Source organism: Macaca fascicularis, chromosome 6, assembly GCF_037993035.2.
Source record: "Macaca fascicularis isolate 582-1 chromosome 6, T2T-MFA8v1.1".
Lineage (NCBI taxonomy): Eukaryota > Metazoa > Chordata > Mammalia > Primates > Cercopithecidae > Macaca > Macaca fascicularis.
Window position 1 is genome coordinate 169,730,403 of NC_088380.1, and position 25,973 is coordinate 169,756,375.

Below are 25,973 nucleotides of genomic sequence, written 5' to 3' on the forward strand. Positions count from 1 at the left end.
TGCTATTTATCTAGAATAAAACATTCTCCAAATTAGATCATATAAAATATAGCAGATCTTTAGCTCCACCATTATTAGATAATTCCAAATGGCACAAGGAATCCCTAATTCTAATCCCAGCAGGGCTCTGAACGTGCCCCTTGAAACTACGTATAAAGCTCACTAAGAACAGTCTTTGGAGCACGACACTTCTATAGTAGCTGTGTTACTGTAGGCAAACTACTTTATCTCTGAATGCCATGTAGTTAGAAAGTCAGGTTAAATATCACCTTTGGATCGGGCATCAGGCAAGCACTGAAGAATAACAGGGAAACAGGCAGATAAAATCCTTGACTTCATATTGTTTACATTATAGTGGGGATTTTTTTTAAAGGGAGTGAACAAACAATGCCAGTTTTATAAAAATGTAGATTTTGCAAATTGTATGTTGTGCATACATTATAGGTTGTTGTGAAGATGATATAAAATCATGTAGATAATTCCTTTACCTGCATAGTTACATATGTTGTGTATCTTAATTATCACTCATATTATTAGTGAAAATGTGAGCATCAGAAAGGTATTTTTATAGAAGCCATATGGAAATATAACTTTTGCTCAAGTCTAAAAAAGCCAAGGAAAAAATAATTTCAAAATAAGAGGAATTACAGTTTCTAACAAAGATGCCATAAGCACAATGGAACTGTCACAGTGCAAAAAAAAAAAATGTATTTTATTATTTTTAAATGACACCTACATGGAAGACATTATTCCTTTTACCTAAGAAAGTGCTTTTGCCATTTAATCACAAAATCAAGATCTAGTTTAATGGTAACTAGCTACTTTGGACAAAAGATAAGACAAGAGGCAGGTTAATTACATTTCATGGGGATTGGAACATTAAAATAACCTAAGGAGCAATTTACCCTCTGGACAAAGATTTAGGGGATAATAACCATTTCACTAAATAATAAAGACATCCATGGGAATGGGGCCATGTTAAAGAAAATACTGCAATTCACAAAGACTCCTTCTTTGAAAGTTTGGAATGTAAAGAAGACAATATTAAGGAAAATAAAGTGGGCAAATTAAAACAAACAAACAAAAAACCTGTGAGCTTTATAACAATCGAAAAAGTAGGCTGGAAAGATTTAAAAATCAAAGCCTTTACTGAATCGTGGCCTCCTCTAGTCCTCTAGGACTTCTAAGTCAAGAACTAGAATTTTCTCTGTATTCCCTGGTTCATTCTGCACACAGTGGGCCTTCAGGAAACACTTATTGGGTAAACTGAACTTTCTGGCACTTGTAAACTCTACTATATATGTTAATAATTCAATAGCATAAACTGAAAACACTGCTTAGTCATTCATTATGTAAAGGCCTTATATGATACACCACAGTTTTATGAATAAGCCAAGCATTTCAGTTTTAATTTCATCTGACATGAAACTGGAATAAATTTGTGCTATTTCCTCATACTTTTTCCTGTTCCCTTCTAACAGTTTTCCGTTTTCAGCTGTTAAGAAGTGACCCACCACAGAACTCAGTCTGAGCCTCCACTGCAGCTCACTATATTTCATCTTCAAATAACATTTTAAATAATTTGGTTTGATTTACTGATGTTGTTAGTATCACATGTGGAGGTGGGGACAGGGGTGCTGTCTGAAAGAGGAAGACTACTGAATGAATAGTCAGTTTGCTGAGGCATGGGCTAAACAGTGTTGTCCCCAAAGGAATTCAACATGTAATTAGTTGCTAGAAGTTTCCATAGAACTCAATATAATATTTTCTATATTTTATGTATTTTCTTTTTAGAGACATGATCGCACTCTGTCCCTCTGGCTGGAGTCAATAGAATAGTTCTTAACACATTTTTTCACACCATTCAATCACAATATTTTTACACCAAATGTCCAGCACAGTACCGGCAACATAATCCAAGCCACTATCAACACCAACTTGGACCACTGCAATAGTCTTTTATATGATTTTCCTGTTTCTGTTACTATGTCTCTACAATTTATTTGCCACTGAATGGCCAGAATGATCACTGAAAAACATAAATCATATCACACTGCTCTGCTGTGTAAAATGTTACAGTTGCCTTTAAACCGCATTTGGAATCAATCCATATTCTAAACTGTGATTTTCAAGGCCCTATAGGATCTGTCTCCTGCTGACTTCTCTAACTCCAAGTTATACTAGGTACTTGAGTTTACTATACTCCAATTGCACTGTCCTTCTTTTTATTCACTCTATTTCTATTGGATGCACCAAGTGCTTCTCTTCCTTAGAGCCTTTGCATCTGTTTTTTCCTTTGCCAGAAATGACCTGCAGTAAGATCTTTTTAATGAATGCCTTCTTATTCATCTCATTTCTCTGCTGCTTGTTCAAAGAGAAGTTCCTTCAGCAACCAGTCTAACAGAGCTGCTATTTCCAGAGGTCATGGTCACATCTCCCTGACTTATTACGTTCATACATTTATCACTGTCTACAATGATTGTCTTCAGGTATTTGTTTATCTGTTGATTAAACACCTCTCTAATAAACCTTCTCCTGAGATTTTAAGGCCCACTACTGTATGCTTGAATATTTAGAAGTTTAGAAATCAAGTGATAAAACTGCTAAGTAAAATATCTATCTACTGCCTTGACACAAATGGGTTGGTAATGAAAGGCCAAGCTCAAATGTAGAATTTTTGACTGCTTGGTGTTCTATGCCAGAATATAACAGCATGGTAGAAGGAGACCAATCCTTACCCACAGCCCAACCCCTTTTTCTTCCCACCCTTGACATTGTCTCATATAAGAATGGGCCTCATGTTTGTATGTAAGACACACCACTGCATATAACCATATTCCATCTACAGTGCCCATCTCATACCCCAGGGAAACTATAAGCCCCTGGCCACTCCTCAGACATAGAAAGGGGTACAACAGTAGTATACTTTGTCTTGTGCATATGGACCCAGGAAATAGGCCTGTGCACTCCCTAAAAGTATGGGCTTGAAGTTGTTTGGGCAGGGAATTCAAGTGCCAGTTGCCTACATCATGATCTCCAGAGAAGAGCAAGTGGCCATTCAGACTCCTTGGCCAGTAGTGAGAGATGTGCCAGATCAGGCCAGAGCGCATTCCTCTTATATGTGAGGGCCAAGGTATGGGCCAGCTGGGGAATTTTAGGAAGATATTGCACTCTCAACCCCACTCCATCCCATCCTAATCAGAGTACAAATACCAAAAGAGCAGATATATTTTGTTTTCGTATATGTTTTCTTCAGTAAACAGTTTCAGGCACTTAATATATGCTTAATAAATATCTTTAGAATAAATAAATATTTGGCATGCAAATATTTACACAAATAAATGTAATGTTTTAACCTCAGAACATTCTTGAGTATGTAGATACTTCTATCCCCACCTTCCTAGTACAACAACTTGAATAGAGTCAGGAAAAAGAAGTGAGTTCAAGTCCATACACTAACTGTCAGAACTGCAAATGAGGATTAAAGGGAGTCAGGTATCCAAGAATAGAGACTTAGTCATTGCTATGCACCAGATTGTCAATTCTGTACAACACATTTTTTTTTTTTTTTTGCCCTCCAAGTAACATAGGACAAAATGAAACATTTTAAATCTATACCTCATCACCAAAAAAATGGGGAACCAGGATCTAAAACATGGCAAGTTTAGGAGAACAGATGGTTAAGCTGGCCATGGATCTTCTCAGCAGAGGTGCACCATTCTTGTGGGAAACCCCAGAATCCATAAGGAGACTAAAGTGCTTAGTGCAACTTAAGATCTGCTATTGGATCTCTCAGAGTCCACTAGAGGGTCTCAGCTTACTGGGTGAAGATTTTCCCTTAAAGATGATGATTATCAAAGAAAAAATACCTGAAAAAGGGGGTTTCACATTGGCATCAAATTTTTCTAAGTGTATTAGCTCATTCTCACACTGCTATAAAGAACGACCTGAGACTGGGTAATTTATAAGTAAAGGAGATTTAATTGACTTACAGTTCCATAGGCTTAACAGGAAGCATGGCTAGGAAGCCTCAGGAAACACAATCATGCCAGAAGGCAAAAGGGAAGCAAGCACGTCTCACATGGCGGCAGGCGAGAGAGTGAAGGGAAAGTGCCACACTTTTAAACCATCAGATCTCGTGTCATTATCACAAGAACAGCATGGGGAAAGTCTTCCCCCATGATCCAGTCACCTCCCACCAGGTCCCTCCCTCAACACATGGGGATTACAATTTGAGATGGGATTTGGGTGGGGACACAGTGTCAAACCATATCACTAAGCATGGAAAAGCAATTGGTTCTATGTCAATAGTCGGATCACATGGCATAAGAACCATAGCAATAACAATAATTATATCTAATACATATATATTGATTCTACCTTCTCAATGCTATTAACTTCTTCCCCTCCTCTCTACTGTCTCCCTAACCCAAGGTGCCCTCAGCCCTCAGTTAGCCTATTGCAGGATCCATCCCATCCACCTATCTTCTTTATATTGTAACCAGAGTTCAAAATACAACATACTTATGTCACCATCACCAACACTTCAGTCTTCTTAAAATTATTCAGTGGCTTCTCAAAAATATTAATTAAAAAAAAAAAAAAACAGGAATCCATAATATGGTCTAAAAGGCCCTACATGTTCAAACTCCTGCTAGCATCTCCAGTTGCACTACACACTACTCTACTTTCTCATTCCTGAGGCATCGACCACCCTGGCCTTCACTACATTTCTCTGACACTCTCTGTTGATGCAGGGCTTTTGCCTAGATTACTCTTCCCTTTCTCTCCCCACCATCCCTTAGTGTCTCAGCTTGTTTGGATTGCTATAACAAATCACCAGAGACTGGGTAGTTTGCTCACAGTTTTGGAAGCAAGGAAATTCAGAATCAAGATCCCAGCAAATTCAATGTCTGGTGAAGGCCCACTTTCTCATTCATAGAGGATGTCTTCATGCTGTGTCCTTGCATGGCAGAAGAGGCAAGGCAGCTCCCTAAGGCCTCTTTCCCAGAGCACTAATCCCAACCATAAGAGCACCTTATAATCTAATCACTTCTCAAATTTCCCACCTACCAATACCATCCCAATGGTGAACAGATTTTAACATATGAATTTTGAGGGGACACAAATATTCAGACCATTGTACTTAGTTAACTTCCATTCATCTTTGGAATCTGGCTCTACTGTCACTTTCTCAAGGAAGTTTCCTGTTGTCTCAGACTCTGAATCTAATTAGGAGTTATAACACTGCATTGCTTTGATAGCAGTTATCACAGTTAAAATTTCACAGGTTTATATGATTACTTAATTCATAGCTGCTTTTCTAACCAAGCTCATAACTCACAGGCTCCATGAAGGCAGCAGAATGGGCTTGTTTCGGCACACTCTTTTGTTTCCAGAGCTGGAAACCATTCCTGGGACACAGCTGGTGCTCAATGAATGCTTCTTGAATAAGAAAATGTGTAGACTGAGCATGTTTGTGTGAAGCAAACTGTCTTCTGCATTTTCTGTGTTACAGATGAGGAAACTAAAGCTTAAGATGAATTGTCCTAATGTCATATATTTAGTACACAGACCATGAAGCTAGTAATCAAGCCCACACTGTAATTCAGTTTCCAGACCTCAAAAATTCTATGTAATAATATATCTGCCAAAATGCACTTCCCCTTGTCTCCCATATCATGTCCCTTCTTTCTTCCATAGTATAATCTTATATGAAGACATAATCTTATATAAAGATGGTTTCCTGGAAAGCAGACTAAGAACATACAACAAACTGTTAAGGGTGTCATGGGAGTTTGCGATTGCATTCAGCTGCTAAAGCAGAGACCTGCAATAACAATTGCTTGAGCAAGGTAGAGTTTTATTTTTTTTTTTAAATTAAGGAAATCCGGAAGAGCTAGGAAGATCAAATAAAAAATATTCCTAAATTATGTCAATATATATTTTCAAATAGTGAAGTGTGACCATTTTATATATTTTCAAATAGTGAAGTGTGACCATTCTTTCAAAAATATTTTCACTTCTTCTGAGATGGAAATGACACCTGGAAATGTATTTCTTGATCAACAGGTAAATTGAAAAATAATGCCAGGTACCCACGGTGTTACACTACATTATTCCCTTTCCTTTCCTAAGGCAAATGCTCTAATCAGCCTCATGCCACATAAGTCTAACACCACTCTGCCCCATGGTATTGAATTAACCTTTACCTGACATTTCTAGGTAATCATTTTGGGAGCCATCCAATAAATCATTTAATAAAATGAAAGTGAAGTAGCCTTCCAGAAAGTGCATGTGCTCATTTTAAGTAATTCTAAATGGAGGCAATTGCACTCAACAACAAAAATAGCTCTTTGTACCACCAAACACAAATGAGTGTGCCTTCTACAAAGGCAACAAGGAAGCATCTGGCCATGAAACAGAATGGACTTCTTAATGACATCCTCAAACAAGGACAACTATGCCTGTGGGGTTTTCTTCCCTGTCCTCACCTCCGTCTGTGGCCACTAAACTTTGGCAATTCATCAGAAAAACAGATTGCATTTGCAAGGAGATTGCATCACTGTCTGGTAGAATAACTGATAGCAAAAATTCCTCACCATTTAGCTTAGGAGATAAGTTGTCTTTTGGAAAGAGAAGTTGGCACCTACTTTATAACACAGAAATGGATGGAGTCACCTTGAAGGTAATTTTGCTTCTATAACAGGTTATTCGGATGCCTTGTTTAGTGATGACAGTGTAAAGAAGTGGGCACCAGTGGTTATGTTTTTGAGTACCTTAGCCAATCTGTTTCACTCCTTCATATTCCAAGTTGATTTCTCAGAATAAGTGAACTGATAGGCCTACGAAGGTGTGAGTCTGTGAGAGAAAAAGGAGTTATGCCTGAAATCCTGATCTTTGAGACCTGAAGTTAGAAAACCTGGAGGAGTGGTACAGAATAGCTTCAACCAAGGCCCAATGGAAAGACAAAGAAATAAGACAATGAGCCTTTTGAATAATGAGGCTTTCAAGCTGGCATCACTGCCTCAACACAATGTGAGACTGTAGGGAAGGGCAGATTTATTAGGAAAAATAATAGTTTGTGGCTGTTTCTTCCTCTTGAATAGTAGTTTTTGATTTACTGAGTTTTCAGATGAAAAGACTTGCCATTTTACTATGGACATGACCTTTGAATACTCACACAGGCCTTGAAAACATTTTATATGATAATAATTGGCTTGAGAGAGCAGTGTAGTTAATTATTCTAAAAGAAAGCACAGAACAACGGTCACTTAGGAATTTCCCTTCAACCACAACAAAATCAAGATACTCATTATTCAGAAAAAGCCTAGACATTTGTTTGCATTCCATAAAATAAGGAAAAAGTTTGCATTTCTGGGAAGTGTATACATCTAGATCAGCAGTTTTCAACTGGGAACTATGTTGCCCACTTCCTTGAGACATTGGCAACACCTGGAGATATTGTTTGTCATAATGGGAAGCTGAGATTGGCATCTAATGGGTAGAGGCCAAGGATCCCATGAATCACCCTACAATGCACAGGTCAGCCCTCCTCATATCCAATTATTATGTGTTCAAAATGTTAATAGTGTTGAGGTTGAGAAACCCTGAGATAGATCAAAAAGGATCATCTCAATTGCACTGAAAGTCACCCTCAGATCTCATTACAAACTGTGAGAAAGTCAATGAATTCAAGAACTGGTAAAACTTTGTAATCTTTTTATTTCTCAGACAGCTGGCAAATTTCTTCATCTCAGGAACACATTCATCAAGCCCAGTGCAGAGAAACTCTTCAGTTGCATTTTCCTACGTAATTCCAAACACACATGGGTAATCTGGGGGAATCCAAGGAAGGCTTTGAGAATTTTATCTATGTTTAAAGTGACAAGCAATATTATTCTAAAGTGCATTATGGGAAATTTTGTATACTTGGCACTTTAGCAAAATAGAATAAACAACCAGACAATATTCCAATAAAAATCCAGTATTGTTATGTAATATCTAGGTGAAACTCTGGGCCACATAAACTGGGCTGTTCTCTGACCTGCAATTTAATATGAAGAGTGTGGAGTCTCGTCAGAAGTAAAAAGTTTTGGACTCCAGTCCCATTCAAATTAACTGTTCTACTGTGGAATAAAGGTTCATATACCCCACCTATTATTAATTATTGGATTAATTATTGTATTTATCTATGGGACTTATTGTGAAAGTTAATTGTGCATATCAAAATATTTAGGAAATTAACAGCTTAACAATAAATGTAAATAATAGCGACTTTGCTTCAAAATAACTTACAAAAGTATCAAAAGATGCAACTTGATTGAGAGAGGCATTTTTGAGAATTTTCTCTATTCAAAGTGTCTCTTCTTGTGGAAATTTTGTCTTTCAATATGACATCAATTTAAACCATTAAGTTACTGAAAGATAGGGGAAAAGCACATGTATAACTTCATGCTAATTCTGAATCAAGGCATTTTGTTAATATCAATTTTAAGAAAAAGCTGTATCATAAAGAATAGTCACAGTTATCCAGGATTTCCATAGTTTTACTACTATAGGATTTTAACTGTTGGATGGCCAATTATTTCAGCATTTTGAAATCTCACTTATAGAAATAAATATAAACATAAAAAATAATGAAGACATGAAAAGCAACATAATTTTTCTGGAAATCACAAATTTATGCATCTAAAACAAAACACAATAAAACAAAACAAATATATATATATATAAATATATAAGCCATATATAATTTAAAGGTGAATAACTGAGTGAGTCCTAAACTTCTTAATGAATATTTTTAGGGAATATATGTACCTAATCTAATAGGAAACATATATAGCTACTCAGTAATCTCACAGTACCTATCCATGCTATAGCATTAATCACATTTGACTCACAACCCTTCTAGCTTGAAGCCAACAATACACTCTGTTCAGTTATAGACCAATGGCTTACAGACATACATAACTTATTATTCTAAGTGGGTAACTAAAACCTTTATAGCCTTCAAACTGCATTTTCCCATCTTTACACATGGCAAAGATCATGAGAGCCACCGTACAGGACATAGTTTGGAGGAAAAAAAAAATGAGTTAGTGTGTGAATTCCATTTCTGAGGTTATATTGACATCCAGGCAAGAAATAAAGGCATGTCTTCTTATAAGTGTTTCCTAGTCAATATCAAATCTGATCAAGTGTTCGTCCCCAGCCCCTATGTACTCTAATGATACTTTGTACCTTTCCTTCTTCATAGATATCACAACCATATAGTTTTTGTCTTATAAAGGTTTTTTTAATGCCTGCTTTCCCACTAGACTCGCACATGAATGCAGGAATCTTATCAGTTATATTTACCTCTTTTGACCCCCATACACAGAAGAGTACTCAGTACAGAGGTGATGCCAAATAAATATTTGTGGAATGAATGAATGAATGATCAAATGAACAAGAATTGACACTAACTGTTATTGGCCTTAGAAACATAGTTTTATTAAAAATGTTCATTCTGTATATATGAGAAATAGAGGTAAAAATTAATATGTGGCTGAAAACTCATTTATAGCAATATCTTATACATCCACATGAAAAGTCTTTCCCCCCAAGTGCTGTCAGTAAAGTGAATTTTTTTAACTTTTCGTTTACTAAACATTATACAAACCTTTTTTATTTATTATTGTTATTATTATTATTTTTGATATGGAGTCTCACTCTGTCACCCAGGCTAGAATGCAGTGATGCGATCTCGGCTCACTGCAACCTCTGCTGCCCGGGTTCGAGCAATTCTCCTGCCTCAGCCTCCTGAGTAGCTGGGATTACAGACACCTGCCACCGCACCCGGCTAATTTTTTTTTTTTTTTTTTTTTGTAGTTTTTAGTACAGATGGGTTTTTCACCATCTTGGCCATGTTGGTCTTGAACTCCTGACCTTGTGATCCACCCGCCTCTGCCTCCCAAAATGTTGGGATTACAGGTGTGAGCCACTGCACCCAGCCCACACACATTTTAACAAACAGAAAATTAGTAGAAGTTGCTGTAGAGTGAAAAAGAGTTGGATAAGATATAGGGCAGGTCCTTTGACTACTAAGTAAAACTGTTTCCTACAAACCAAGTCTCTATCGGTGTAAGATCCTAAAGCAAGCTACAATATCATCTACCTAATAATCTGATAGGTTTTCCTACATTTTAGCTCATCCTTCAGTAAACTGGCTGGATAATAAAGAAATGTTATTCTTTGAAAAATAACTACAGCCCTAATTGAGTTTTCGGTCCCTTTCTGCCACCAGTCAGGAGACTACTGCTGTTCATGGTGCTGAAACTTCAAAGACGGATGACTAAACTTTCTGAAGGCATAAACACAATCTTGACTCTTCTTTCTGATGCATGACCACAGGCCAATAAGTTTGTTTCTGGATCATAATGAGCCTCTCCCACTGGCTTAGTGAGATAAGGTAGATTTTAATTACTTAGTTTCAGGTTCTGAAATCACATTGAGCACAAACCAGCACAGAATCAAATCACGTTGTGACTGACTAATCTGTCAAGCAATACTGAGTCATAATTTAGAAAAGGTTATATTTTGCATGCACTATTTAGATTTTCCATAGTACACCATTAATAAGAAATTTTATATGACTGAAAATCTGCTTAAAGTAAAATACCTCATCTTTGCATTAAGAAAGCATATGCTATATTTCTCCTGTGATTTTTTAAAAAATACATTTGATTCTATATAAAATTAATGTGATGAATTCTTTTCACATTTGTTTCTTAGATTATATATTTTGGTTTATATAAAATCTGAAAGCACAGTTGCAACAATAGCTGACAAATGAGATGGACAGATTGTAAATGCATTGTGGGAAAGGTACATGAGGCCAAAATTGCTGACCACATTATTTCTATGCTCCCTACTTAGCTTCAAAGAGGAGCCAGTTTCTGGAGTTGAAGTCATTTTCCATTTATTTTCAATGGTTAACATGACTATTATTCACTAACATAGAAAAGCATTTCATCCTTTTTTATTTAGTTATAACTAAGCTGCTTTCTTATTATAGAGCTCTAAATTCAGTTAGCAAATGTCCTTTTGAGCTCTGGATGGAAATTACTGAGGCTGAATTTCTAATATCATGAAGATAAATAAGCATTTAAGTGGGTATGACACATGCTTTTAAGTAAATGTCCTGTGAAAAATTATTTTCTTGTGATTAATTATCTTCCCCAGAAGAGATAACAAAATAATTTTTATTTGGATAAAACTGAGGACATTGTTTATTTGGATTATGGCTCAGTTTCAAACACAAATATATGTCACATTAAGATCCCATTTCTATATGAAAGGAAAAGAGTAAAAGTTATCTGATAGTTAAATGAATTCTTTACAACAACCTAGACAGTATTTGGAAACAGATGTTGAAATTCTACGAAGAAAATTTAATACCCTGAAACCTTATCATATTCCATTTTTGTTCATGCTCTATAGCCACTTGATGGGGAAATTAATTAGTTTAAATAGCATCTATGAGTACTTTAGAAACTCAGTGAATCCTTTGGAATATAATAAATTCTTTTTTATTTTCATTAAGCCTTGAGAAATTCTATGCTTATTCATCAATATCTGAGCTCTTTTCCTGCAGTGTGTTGAGGCGTCCACAAAAGAACAACAACAACAAAAAAAACACCTTATATCTCTAGGGCTCTTTAGAGCTTGTAAAGGGATCTCACTACATTTCACTTAACACACATGATAAAAAGTAAGGTAGCTCACTGGAAAACTGAGATTCAGGAGAGACTGCTATTTGCTCAAGTTCAGAAAGATAGTGTCAGAATTGGGACTTGAACCTGGAATTTCTGACAATAGGCCAGCATGTTTTCCTACAGGTGTTGTCTAACATGACACTTGACCTAAAGAGTATACTACTAACTGAAAATGATATGTAAACATATATGGAAAAGTTAAATTAGAAATTAAGCACCATGTTATAGAGGCAAAATAAATGATCTGAATTAAATCATTGACCTGTACTAAATAACGACTGACATAAACTGAATGAGGAAAGAAGATTGGACCCTGAGGTGGCTTTATTAGAAAAAAAAACCCTAATAATTAGAGAATTCTAAATAGTTTTTAAATTTTCAATTTTGGACTTGGAAAATTTTCTTGCAACTTTCATAAAGGAAAGTCAAGGAATCTTTTATTTAACCAAAGAAACTAACTAAAGGCAACGTACATTAGATAAGGCAAAAATGTAATCCTCCAAAAGCTGTAGACATCTAAAATGCTATTCTCTATATTTCCCAGTAGATTACAATTCTATAGAAATACTGCATGTGCTGTTGTTTTGTTCTTGATAATGCTTTGTAATAGTATAGGATGAACTAATATTTGCTGCCATACACATTGAAGTGGAAGATGGAAATTAAATTTCTGAAACATTTCCAAAGTGTGTCCACATTTTGAGAGCAGTTCAACCACTATTTGTCTACACTCTTAATTTTCTTCCTAATGATAACATTTAATAGTAGAATCATCCCCAAATTGCTTGGGTCAGAAGAAATTATGTTACATTTGATAATTCAATTAATTTGTTTACTTAATGATCTGGTTTATAGATATAATAAGGAAATGAAACCACTGGCTAATTTATCATCAAACATATGGTAGATACATTCCTATTTTTGACCCATAATCTGCTAAAACGATAAAGAATTATATGAACTGGGTTGACTCTATAGAAAGCTGCAAATTGAATAATACTGGTTCTTGCTGAGAAGGAAAGAAAAAAACACAGGTTTGAATCAAAAGAGAAAAAGGAAAGCACTTAGTGTGAATAAACCTAGAATTTACATGGCAATTTTTTTTAGCAACTCAAATAAATCCGAGCAAAAGAGAAATTATCTACAAAGTGTACAAAGTGAATGGACTGTATGAGATAGACCCACTATAAAATTTATTTCTGCCCTTAAAAAACTATGGTCAAAAATAATTTAACTGTACATTTAAAAATAACTGAAAGAGTATTACTGGGCTGTTTGTAACAAAGGATAAGTGCAGGAAGTGATGGATACTCCATTTACTTGATGTGATTATAAAACACTGCATGCTTATATCAAAATATTTTATGTAACCTATAAATATAGACACATAGTACATACCCACAAAAATTAATAATTTTTAATGTAGATGTTACTTTTTAAAAGTTTTTTTAATCATAAGAGTATTCTGATTGCAAGAAGCAAAGTACATTTTGAATTAGCTTACACTAAATAACTCAATAAGTTTATAAGGGGTGAGCTAATTCGAAACTGAAGAATGAAGGAGAGAAAAGGAAATTAGGAGAAGGTCACTACAATAATCCGCAAGAGAGACAATGGTGTTCTCAAGTGGCGTATTAGTGGAGGAAATGGCTAGAAATGAAAAGGCAAAGAGATACCTTTGATGCAGAAAGACAGGTCTTCTTAATTATTGGGTGTTGAGATACGTACAATGAGGTAAGTGACCAGGAAAATTTGTTTTTGTTCTTGTTATTTTGTTTTGTGTGTTTTCTTCTATTGCTTTTATAATTTTACTGTCACATTTAAATCTCTAAGTCACAGAGTATATAAGTTGAAGGGAAACACACATAACACAATTTTTAAAAAGGAAAAAGAGTCTCCCACAGATCAGGGGTAATTGTGTATCATTAATTGAGGAGTATTATCATCTCAGTTCTGAGCATCTGAGGGCATAAAAATAAAGTACAATAAAACAAAAAGTTTTCAGTAGAGAAATTAATAAGTAATTATAACAAACACTCTGTATTTACATTCATGAAGTTAAGTCATATCTCAGATAGTTACACCCTGCAGTTGAAAAAGGCCATAGAGATTACCTAGTGCCTCTATTTTGAATAAAGACACTGACTTTCAAAGAAGTCAGTTAGTAATAGCTAATACAACACAACATGATGTTAGCAGAGCTGAGACAGCTTTGTTTTCCCAATGATCTAATCAGTGTTTCTTATACTCTTCCATTTTATTTATTCATTCATTGTTATTCTGGTATATACTATGTACAAGAGAAGGCGTATGTTAGATGTTATAGAGAAGGCCAAAAGTACGTCCTTGTGGCTGAGACTCTACAGTTATATTCAGAACACCATAATAAGTATATAAAAGTATAATACAAGAAAACATCAAAGGTCCAAACAAGTGTTTGGATATAGCTTTTAAGTTCAAATGAGAAAAAACATAAAGCCATGGTTAATAATTCCTGCCAAGCACGTTAGTAAATGCTTTACAGATCTTTTCTCACATAATCTTCACAATGCAACTCACAAAACAGTTCTTATTAAACCCCATTTACAGATAAAGACACACTGAGAGTAACTTAGTAATGTACAAAAGATAGTATAGCAGCTAAATGTTCAAACCATGGCAGTGACTCTAATCATCGTATTGTACTACTCACCTAGAGCAGTAGGAAGGATGAAAAAATTTTGGAGAGAACAAGAGACGCATAGGACAAAAAGTATGCATAGAATTATGAGAAAAAGGAGGAATATCACAGGTAGAAAAAAACATATTGCAAGTATTCACAGAGATAGCAAAGTGCATGTGTGTTTGTAGAACAGTATTAGAAAATTATGATGGAAAGGTAGGAAGGGCCAAAGAGTCAAAGGGACTGAGTACCAAGGTAAATTGTTGGGTTTTATATTGTGAGCAGTGGGAGATATCGAACCTTTCTGAGCACAGGAGACACATATTCAAAACAGATTTTTATGAACATTAATAGTAGTGCTTTTTTTTCTTTTAAAATGGCATACTCTTGTATGAGTATGCCATAAAAGAGTATGCCATTTTAAAAGAAAAAAAAGCAAAAAGACCCAAGAAAGCATTGAAATATTTTGAAAACCAGGACAGCAACCAGACTAGAAATAATAACTAGCCAGATTTGTTTAAAAAGTCCTCATCACCAATTATAACACAGCAGATTTGCTTTTTTACCAGCTGAGAAAAAAAATGCCCTCACTTCCACTGTTTGTTTTTACTCATTGGAACCATTTTCAATCATAATTACATTCAATAATATTTTGAATAATTGAAACGTTGATTCTTAGTTATGCAAAACTCTTGGTTTTTGTTACAGTATGAAATTATTGAGGATTGGCTCTACTTACCAAAGAAATCCCTAAATAAAAACATATAGCTGGAATATCTATCCAAAATCCAAATTGAATTATACACGTTCCAAATACTTCCCATTGCAAAGGACCCTCTGCACGCATAAATTGCTGAGAACTCAGCACATGTTTTATAATAAAAGATAATGTAATCAAGTGACCGGCAGCCCATTTAAATACCAAAATATTATAAGAATACTTTGTGTGAAGAATCTGTATGACTTATTTTTAACAAGGGAAAAAAAGAATAAAGTAGAAAGAAATTTTCTATAATGTGAGTGGATTGGGCAAAATAGACCTTTCTAAAGAGTCTCCTTCCTCCCTCCAAAAAAAAGAAAAAATAGAACACCTATTCTGAGCATTTCTTCAATCCCACACTCAGTCAAATCATAATGACTCTACTGGTAGCTTGAAATTGGCCATTTGGGAAGAACAAACAGCACAGAAATCAGCAAAGGCAACAAATCTGGGCAGTTTTTTATCCCAGAGTCAATTTTCCAATACATAACTAATTATAAACATTCCAAATGTTTTCTTGATTCGGGAACCTTGATTCTTGTGAAAATATTTGAGAATTTGATGACTGAAATAGAAATCTTATAGAGGACATTTGAAATACAAAAATCAGTTATGTTTTATTTTTTAAAGAACAGAAGTCTTCTAAGATTTATCATTTTCCCTTTGTCACAGAAAGGCTTCCAAAATGTTTTGCCATACACTACATAATTTTGAGGCTGTTAATGAGAATGCTCCTTAAATCTAATAGTCTACTTCACTTGTTCTCAAATACTAAAATGCTGATGCTTGTTAAAACACAAACTCCTGAGCTGCACACACTCTGAGAATTTCTGATTCTATAGGTTTGGGTTGGGGGTCAAGAATGTGCATTTTTAACAAGTTTCTGGATGATGCATATGTTCCCAGCTTAGGCCCCATACTTTGAAAACCATTGGATACTTAACCATATTTTATTAGCAACTAGAAAAATTGCCCTAAATAATATTAAATATATGAACTTTCTGATGAAAATCCTTTTAAAAGGTAAGGGTTAGGCTGGGCACAGTGGCTCACACCTTTATTTCCAGCGCTTTGGGAGGCGAGGCAGGCCGTATGCTGGAGTGCAGGAGTCCAGCCTGGGCAACATAGCAAAACCTCATCTCTACCAAAAATACGAAAATTAGCCACGCATGGTGGTGCATGCCTGTAGTCCCAGCTACTCAGGAGCTGAGATGGGAGGATCACCTGAGCTCCAGAGGCTGAGGCTGCAATGAGCCGAGATAACACCACTGTACTCCAGCCTGGGCAACAGAACAAGACCCTGTCTCAAGAAAATAAATTAATTTTAAAAAGGTGAGGGGCCAGGCACGGTGGCTCACGACTGTAATCCTAGCACTTTGGGAGGCTGAGGCAGGCAGATCACTTGAGGTTAGGAGTTCTAGACCACCCTGGCCAAGATGGTGAAACCCTGTCTCTACTAAAAATACAAAAATTAGCCTAACGTGGAGGTGCATGCCTATAGTCCCAGCTACTGGAGAGGCTGAGGCAGGAGAATCACTTGAACTCAGGAGGTGGAGGTTGCAGTATGTTGAGAGACTGTGCCACTGCCCTCCAGCCTAAAAGACAGAGTGAGACTCTGCCCAAAAAAACAAAAAAAAAAAAAAATAGTAATGGTCTACATTCTTTAGAATTACTTACCAGACATAATTTAGTATTCCTTAAATAAGGCATCTCTCTCTGGGCCATTAAGTCATCATTTAAATATCAGTTCTCATTTTTCATCAGTATTTGAAAATCTAGCCTTGGACTTTGTCTCTGTCTCTCTCTCTCTCTCTCCCTCTCTCTCTCACACACACACTCACACGTGCACACACATGTACACAAAAAACACCACTTCCAAATCTGTTTTGTATTTATTATTGTCCCTTTAAGTTGAAGCAAAGCCACTTCACTTTTCAACTTAACTTTTTGCCCCAAAAGTAGAAATATCCATTTTTCTCTCTTAGGGTTTTTGTGTGAACCAAGTACATAATGCCGGTATATGTTGAGCAATACAATTGACAATGCTCAAGTATTCAAAGATATACTATAATAGTGAATCTGATTTTTATTTGAAAACTGAATTACTTTGCAAAACAAATAGGAAAGATAAAATAGCTATAAAAAATGTCAGAGGACCTTATTTAAACATCTTGAATCTTATTTTAAATACAGCATTATACATACCTCAAAGAATGCCCATCTATGAGTTTATTCACTTATATATCATTAAACTAATATTTATTGAGAGCCTACTATGTATCAGTTACTGTGTACTGGGAATATAGCACTGAAAAAAAAAAAGAAAAAAAAAGACAGGAAGACCAGTGTCATGACTTGTAGAGTCTACTAGGGCATACAGATATTAATCAAATAATCATGTTAGTGAACTTTTCAGCTAAGGGTGAATAATTTACCCAAAGTAAATTAGATAAATTTAGTGCTACTGTGAGTGCATATTATAAAAAATAACTGATCTACATTTGAGAATCAAAGAAATAGTCCATAAGGAAATGATAATCCCATGCTGAAATCTGGAGAATTAACAGGAGTTAACTAGGCAAAAAGAAAACAGTGTTCCACAAGGAGGAAGCAGTGCTCAGAGCCCTGGGGTGAGTGAGAGGATGCTGGAGTGTTGAAAGCTATGAAAGACAGTAAAATAGCCCTGGTAGTAGGAAGGGAGTGGAGAGAAAGATTGAGAAAAAGTAAGCATTACGGTAAGGCTGGATAGATCATAAGAATTTTACCATGGTAAGAATTTTAATTGCCTTAACAACAGAAAGGCAAGGGTAGGTTATAAGGGTTATAAGAAGTAGAGAGAGATATATAAACAGATTTGTTTAAAATATCACTAGCTTGGTTGCTTTAGATACATTGAATTGAATAAAATACATGACTAAATTAATTTCACTATTTTTTCGTCTTCTAATGTGCCTCCTAGAAAACTTAAAATTTTATGTGTGGCTCTCACATTTTATATGGAAAGTCTTAAATAAACTTTATTTTTCTCTATTGCTTTGGGCAAGGCATATGAGAAAAAGTCAACAAACAATTGTTTGTTCTTTTTAGGTAAAAGTCTTAAATAAACTTTATTTTTCTCTATTGCTTTGGGCAAGGCATATGAGAAAAAGTCAACAAACAATTGTTTGTTCTTTTTAGGTAAGATTCTTTTCAGGTAAGATTTTTTAAAATTTCTAAGTACTACTAAACATCTAGAAAGTTATAAACTATGTATGAATCACACTATAGGAACTTATACACATAATTCAGACCCCAGGCTTAGATATTTAGCCTAAAGCAGTAGATAAAACTATTCTAGGATAGTATTGTCCATCAGAAATATAATGACAGCCATGTGTACAATTTTAAGTTTTCTAGTGGTCACATAAGAAAACTAAAAGGTGAAATTAATTTAATATTTTATTTAACCCCATAAATTGAAAATCTTATTTCAACATTCAATCAATATATAATTATTGAGATATTTTCCATTTCTTTCCTAGTATTATGTTTGGAATCCAGTGTTTTTTTTGACTCTCACAGTGTATCTCATCTCAGAGTATTCCCATTTTAAATGCTCAATACCTTCATGACTAGTGGCTGCTGTATCACACATCACAGCTCTAGGTGGTTCTGGTATCTTATTCTTTCCCTAACACTAATCAATTTGGTGACCTTAAAGTCACTTAATCTTTAGCTTTCCTTTTGTCATCTATGACATAGGCATAATATTCATTTAATCTGCCTCAAAAAGTTACAATAATAAAATAATGAATTTAAAAACAATTCAATATATTTGAATATTCAACTCAATAGCTCATATTAAGAATGATTTCCATCTTGCTTTACTTTCATGATTTTTATCACTTGAAAATTAGTAATAAAAACAAACACCAAAAAGGATTACTAATACTAAAACAAATATCAGTACTATTTGTGCTGCGATAGCTTTAAAAATATACTAAATATTGTTAGGTTTTCTATGAATTAAATTAGAACTCACACAAATTTCCGTTATGAATGGAGTTATTAGCCAATTATTCAAAAGGAACATACATGGGCATTTTAATAAATTATAAATATCTAATGATGCTCTTGTGTAAATACTGGGCAGATGCCTTGGCTATGAGAACCACAAGCATTTTCACTACTCAGGAAATTGATAATAACCTAGATTAAGAAGGAAATTATGAAAAACAGTCCAGAATTTTAATTAACATTTAAATACTCTAAGCTGAAATCACAATGACATAAGAAATAATGCAGCAACTCCAGATTTATATAACTTTATAGAACTGCTGAAAAGTAAGTGAATTTATTAAATAAAGTGTTCAGTACCTTATTTTCCCAGACATCTTTTTTTTTCATTTTTAAAAAAAGAAACAGTGTATCATGCTCTGTCACCGCATCTGGAGTGCAGTGGTACAATCATAGCTCACTACAGCTTCAAACTCCTGGGCTCGAAAAATCCTCCTGTCTCAGCCTCCCAACTGGCTGGGACTAGAGATGTGTACCACTGCATGTGGCAAATTTTTTAAGAAAATTTTTGTAGAGATGGGGTCTCACTATGTTGCTCAAGCTGGTGTTGAACTTCTGGCCTCAAGTAATACTCCCGCCTCAGCCTCCCAAAGTGCTGGAATTACAGAAGTGAGCCACTGTGCTCAGCCCCAGATATCTTAATGATATCCATTTGATACAAACGATTTTAATTATTTAGTTATTATATGCATCATGTGATATGCATCATAAGAAAACCTAAACAGGGTTTGAATTATTCCCTACAACTCAAATGTGTCACTGCAACTAGCATTTTGTGTGCTATGAGGGTTGGGTATTCTGTCATCTGTATTCTTGAATTCTGGATCAAAACTTAAACCCCTATTGCATTTAGAGTTCAATGCTAAGACTGGTATAATACCCCTCTATAATGTTTTAAATCTGTTATAAATATCAGGCCACTTGGAATAAAATTTAATACTGTAATGATTCTAGTGCTTTGCTAAAAGTGCTACCACCTTTAAAGATTCCCATTGTGGTAGATACTGCCTGAATGTCTCTAATTCTTCACCTTTCTGTGCACCCATTTTGCTACATGGCTTTCACTAATAAGTACTGATGAGGTTCAATCTATAACCTTGCTCTTTTTGTGTATTTTTTTCTTGTAGCAAAATATACATAACACAAAATTCATTATTTTAGCCATTTTTGAGTGTACAATTCTGTGGCATGAAGTACATTCACATTATGCAATTATTACTACCATCCATCTTCAGAACTCTTTTGTCTTCCCCAACGGAAACCCTGTATCTATTAAATATTAATTACCAATTCCTGTCCCTGGAGCAACTCTAGTTCCTGGCAACGACCACTCTACTTGCTATGAATTTGACTACTCTAGGAACCTAGTAGAAGTGGAATCATACAATATTTGTCCTTTTGTGACTGGCATAATTCACAACGTAATGTTTTCAAGTTTCAACCATGCTCTAGCATGCAACAAAATTCCCTTAAGACTGGATAATAGTTCATTGTACATATGTACCACATTTTGTTTATCCTTTCATCTGTTGATGGACACCTGGGACACTTCAACTTCTGGCTTTTGTGAATAATGCTGCTACTGAACAAGGGTGTGAAAATATCTGTTTGAACCCAAGCTTTCGATTATTTGAAAACTAAATTCTCTTAATTCTTTGGGTATGTACTTAGAGAGGAAATCTCTGGATCACATTGTAATTCTATGTTTAAATTTTTGAACAATCACCATACCATTTTCTATAGCAGTTCCCTCATTTGATATTCTCACCAACAATGCAGAAGTGTTCCAAATTCTCTATATCCTTTCCAACACTTGTTAATTTCGGGTTTCATTTCATTTTGTTTTATTTTTCCAGCTTAATGGGTATAAAGTGATATCTCTTTGTGATTTGGATTTGCCTTTATACTCTTACTCATGAACCTGGCTGGTTTTGTGACTAATTTTAGTCAATGAAATACTAGCAAAGTGACTCATGAATAAGATTGAAAACTTATTGAAAAAATAAGATTAGACATGTCTCTTACCCTCTGCTAGTAATGAATGGTCCCTGAGTTACAATGGTTCAACTTAACAATTTTTAAACTTTATGATGGCTTTAGCAAGGTATCAAATGCATTTTTGACTTAAAATATTTTTCACTTACAATAGGTTTATTGGAATGTAACCTCATCATAAGTCAAGGAGCATCTACACAGTGGGAAGAACATACTCAGGCTTGCCTGTTGAAGAAAGGGATATGAGGAACGAACCAAACCACTCAAGTCAGCCCAGATGAGGACATCCTAGGTAAGGCAACCAGTAGCTGACCCTCAACCAAACATGTGAGTGAGCTCACCAAGATGGGCAGCACCTCCAAGCTAATTCTTGTTGGCTGCAGAGGCATATGCAAGCCCAGCTGAAATCACCTAAGCATAGCCATGTCAGTCAATCCGAGTTCCAATCAGCAAAACCCTATAGACTCAAGGCTAAATAAATTGTCATTTTGTTTGTTTATTTTGTAGTATTACTGTGAACCCTGGATAAGTCACACACAATCTGTGGTAGGAAACCAAAAATTAAATAATTACATGAAAGCCTGCTGCTAAATAATAAATTAAGGTGGAAATATGGTGGTAAGAATGTGACAAAAGGAAAGATCAAGTTGGTTAATATTGCTGCAGTACAGTGGACAGACCAGAAGAATGAGGATGGAAAAGCAATCTTGCTCTTTTGAGAAAGTATGTTTTCCTGTCTCCATTCACTCTGTCAAACCATGGACAGTGTGTTTGGCTCCAGAAACCCTTTTCTAAAAATCTATTAGCTGAGAAAGCAAAGAAACAAGGACATTGGTTTGTATCCACGTAAGATCAGGAAGATCACAAGTCCAGGCATAACAGTCTTTCTAACAGGCAGACTACAAAATTCTTACTGGCTACACAGCTATTATTTTCACTTACATTCCAATCCTTGTGACTCTGGTCATCTCCAAACTTTGTTCTATTTTATACCTGGCCTACTGTAAGTCTCTGTATTTCCTACGTGATCTTTGTCAACATTTGAGTCAGAACTTTTGGTATGGAATTATAACTTCCATTGGTTTTCTCTCATTGAGTTTCTCAGAAATGCAACTTCTCAGAAAATACAAACTAAACACAACTGGGATGTTGTGGATGACACACCTAGCTTGCTATTAAAAATTGTTTTCTTTCACTATGAAAACGCAAGTTCCAAGAGTTTTAAACACAGGGCTAGAAACAATAATAATCTCCACTCCCAACCTTTGCTTTCTTTCTTTGTGATATTTTGCACAGTATTCTTATAGTTGTCATTAGCATCAGTATTTTCATTGGTCATGAATTGAGCTGTAGAGCACACTCACAATGAAGCCAAGGGAACGTAATGCCAATTTTTGTTCTGTGATCAATTTGAAATGGCTTGCCGTTTGGGTCCTGACTGAGACAGATTAACATCTTACCACAAAATGCTATTGATCAATCTACTGTTTAAAAACAATTACCATGGAAACGTGTTATTTCTGATACCTCATCTCCCTTTATTTAACTTTATAGTCTAACATTATTTTCATAAATAGACACCCTTTTCCAGCAATGTCAAAGCACACAATACTACAGGGACTTTATTAAAATGCATTTAACGGTGGTAAACGTGCCAACAGAACACTTAGTTTCATAAAGAAAAAAACATGAAAAGAAAAAAAGAATAAAATCCGGACCTAATTTCCATACACAAATATCATCTCAAAGATTGTTTCTTTCAGTTTGTATAGATTATGTCATGAGAAATATATCAAAAGTATTATTTGACATGTAAAAAAGAAATCTGGTTGTATCTTACTCACCTTAATCTATGTAGCAAGAATTTTTAACATGGGAAGCTCGAGCCACCCAGGAGACCATCTATGGAATTCAGGAGGTCCAGGAATTTGAGTGAATACAATTAGATCCCCTTTTCCCACTAACCTGTAAGTGGTTTGGCCTTTCCTTAAGCTATGAATGTAGGCAACAGACCATAGTACTGTTAAAATCTGTGGTTCTCATCAGGAGAAATCAGAATTTTCATATTACTAATACATTAAAGTTGTGCAAATAGTTCAATATATTATTTATGTCCACCACTATATCAAAATTATACTAATAATTAGGTAATCATAGATTCAATTATTAAATGTGTTGAAGAAGTGTATATATTACCATGTCACAAGTTTGTTTTACTATATTTTGTGAAATGCTTTTAAATATAGGTTTTCTTTAATCTTAGGTGTTTTGTGCCCTCAATAACTTAATTTAGAAAGAGGGTCTACAGGTTTCACCAGGTGCCAAAGGGGTCTATGGGACAAGTATTCTTAATAACCTCTGCTCACCGGAAATACATTTACTAGCAGAAAATTCTTGTTGAACATCTTAAGATAGAAAAAATTTAGCATCACATCTAGCAGAATGAAATTTGATGAGTCACTGACTGAAAACTTTGTGTGGGCAGCCTTAAGGAAAACTAAAATAAGCAATATCTGAGGCCGCTCTCTTTCTCCTCCCTCTGAGCTAAATACCCTTATTCTGCCTTGTGCTGAAGTTATCCAGTGTGTTCTCAGAAAGCAAGTGGTTTCCTCTCCTTTTCTGGCAGTTCTCAAATGTTGAGAGTTTTGTCTATATTCTATTAAACAAGGTCTGTGCTAAAAGGAAGTGGTAAGTGTATTAATTATCAATGCCTCATTGTAAAATGTGAGAAAAAATAGAGAAGACACTATCTAAAATCTTGAGTCTAGAAACTCAAGTATCTCTACTTACCCGATTTTCAAAAATTCTAGAAAGGGTGAAGTTCACAAATTTCTCCAATTGGGCTACATTTTAGAGCCTAATTTTCAGGTTTCAGGATCTAATAACCCTTCAGGGGTTTCATCAGACCCCGACAAAATTACCTTCCACCTCTACCATACAACCAAAGATATTTTAGGTTTAATTTTTCTCCTCCTCCTTCTAATAGGTCACCCAGATCAAAAGGAGCAGGTATCAAGTATGCACAAATGACGCTCAAAACACTTTGCTCAACCACATCCCCATAGGAAACAGCAGTGATAAATTTTTAGTAATAAGTGAAAGTTTGACTAAGCCATACTAATATTTAGGGTTGGTTAACTTCATGCCAGCCACCGCGGTCATACGGTTAACCCAGCATTGAAGTAAACTTAGATTTTGTCCATAATCTAGGCCATTATGTTATAAAAGAAAAAGGTTTAATTGACTCACAGTTCAGCATGACTCAGGAGGTCTCAGGAAACTTAATCGTGGCAGAGGGGGAAGCAAACACATCCTTCTTCCCATGGCAGCAGCAAGAAATGCCTAGCAAAAAGGAGGAAAAACCCCCTATAAAACCATCAGATCTCATGAAAACTATCACAAGAACAGGATGAGGGAAACTGCCCCCATGATCCATTTATTTCCACCTGGTCCCTCCCACAACACGTGGGGATTATGGGAACTACAATTCAAGATGAGATTTGGGTGGGGACACAGCCAAACCCTATTAAGTTGGATTAAGTGTCTTAGTTGATTCCTGCTGTTACAGTAAAATACCATAGACTGGGTAATTTATAAGTGGTAGAAATTTATTTTTCATAGTTCTAGAGACTGAGAAGTCTAAGACTGTGGCACCAGCAAATTCACTGGCCGGTGAGGGCTGTGTGGTGCCTTCTCTGTGTCCTCACATGGCACAAGGGCAAAAGGGACAAATTTGCTCCCTCCAGTCCTTTTGTAAGGGCACTAATCCCATCCACCCTCATGGCCTAATCACCTCCTATGGACCCCACCGTTTAATACTATCACCTTGGGGGTTAAGGTTGCACGTATAAATTCAAACACACATTCCAACCACAGCACGAGGGAAATGAAGTCATCTCCTTTGCTGAATTTGAACATAATAAAAATCACAAGAAATGTTTCTTCTTACCTGTGAAAGACTCTCTGAAAGACGTGTGGACCCAGTATTCCAAAGTCCAGATGTTTTCCAAAGCTTAATGTATCTGTATATGTCTTCAATATAATTTAGTTGATCCCATTTCATGTTCCTTTTCATAGATTTGGATATACGAATTGACATATATTCACTCCTGGTGAGGCTAGCAGCATATGATATAAAATATCACAAAATAGCAAATGGTTAAGCCAAGTTCTTTTTTCTTTCTCCATTCCTCTATAATCTAGGGCACCCAGTTGATGGGGCAAAAGGAAAATTTTAAGATGAAGTTTTAAGTTGAAATTGGATAGGTTAAAAAAAAATGTATTCACATTTTTCTGCCTACCTCAAGGGAAATGTACTAACTGAGGATCACATTGAAATGGAGGTGTGTTCAGACACTTCCTGAGTTTTTATATTTAACTTCCTTTAGACTCAGAGCAAGAACACAGGGAGCCCACCTCCATTTCACATCCTGTTAGCACATTTCATAGGGAAGGGAAGAGATGATTGAATAGTTAGAATCTGTACAATTCTAATTATGTGGGATGCTGAAATAAGATTAGCAAGAATTGAAATGCTGAAAAGCAAACAATATCCACAGAAATGGGGTTAAGGAAAGTCTTGGCATTATTTAAGAGTATACATCTCTTTCTAACTAGCATATTATAAAAAGAATATTTAAGTTTAGTACATACTACAGAGCAAACTGAGGCTGTCTCTCTTTGGTTAAGGTATAGATCTTTAACCTTTTTTGAACTGAAGAACTTCAAGGGTGAAAAACAA

At 35.4% G+C, this 25,973-nt stretch overlaps 1 long non-coding RNA gene across 1 annotated transcript in view; it reads right to left on the reverse strand.

Moving 5' to 3' along the window:
- Nucleotides 1-22,501: 22,501 nt before the first annotated feature.
- LOC102144565 (uncharacterized) overlaps nucleotides 22,502-25,973 on the reverse strand; it is a 227,887-nt gene continuing 224,415 nt past the window's right edge. Inside the window, exons 4-5 of the long non-coding RNA XR_001491726.4 lie at nucleotides 25,182-25,350; nucleotides 22,502-24,574 (exon numbers count right to left, since the gene is read on the reverse strand). This is a non-coding gene — a long non-coding RNA (uncharacterized lncRNA). The remainder of the gene's footprint in view (nucleotides 24,575-25,181; nucleotides 25,351-25,973) is intronic.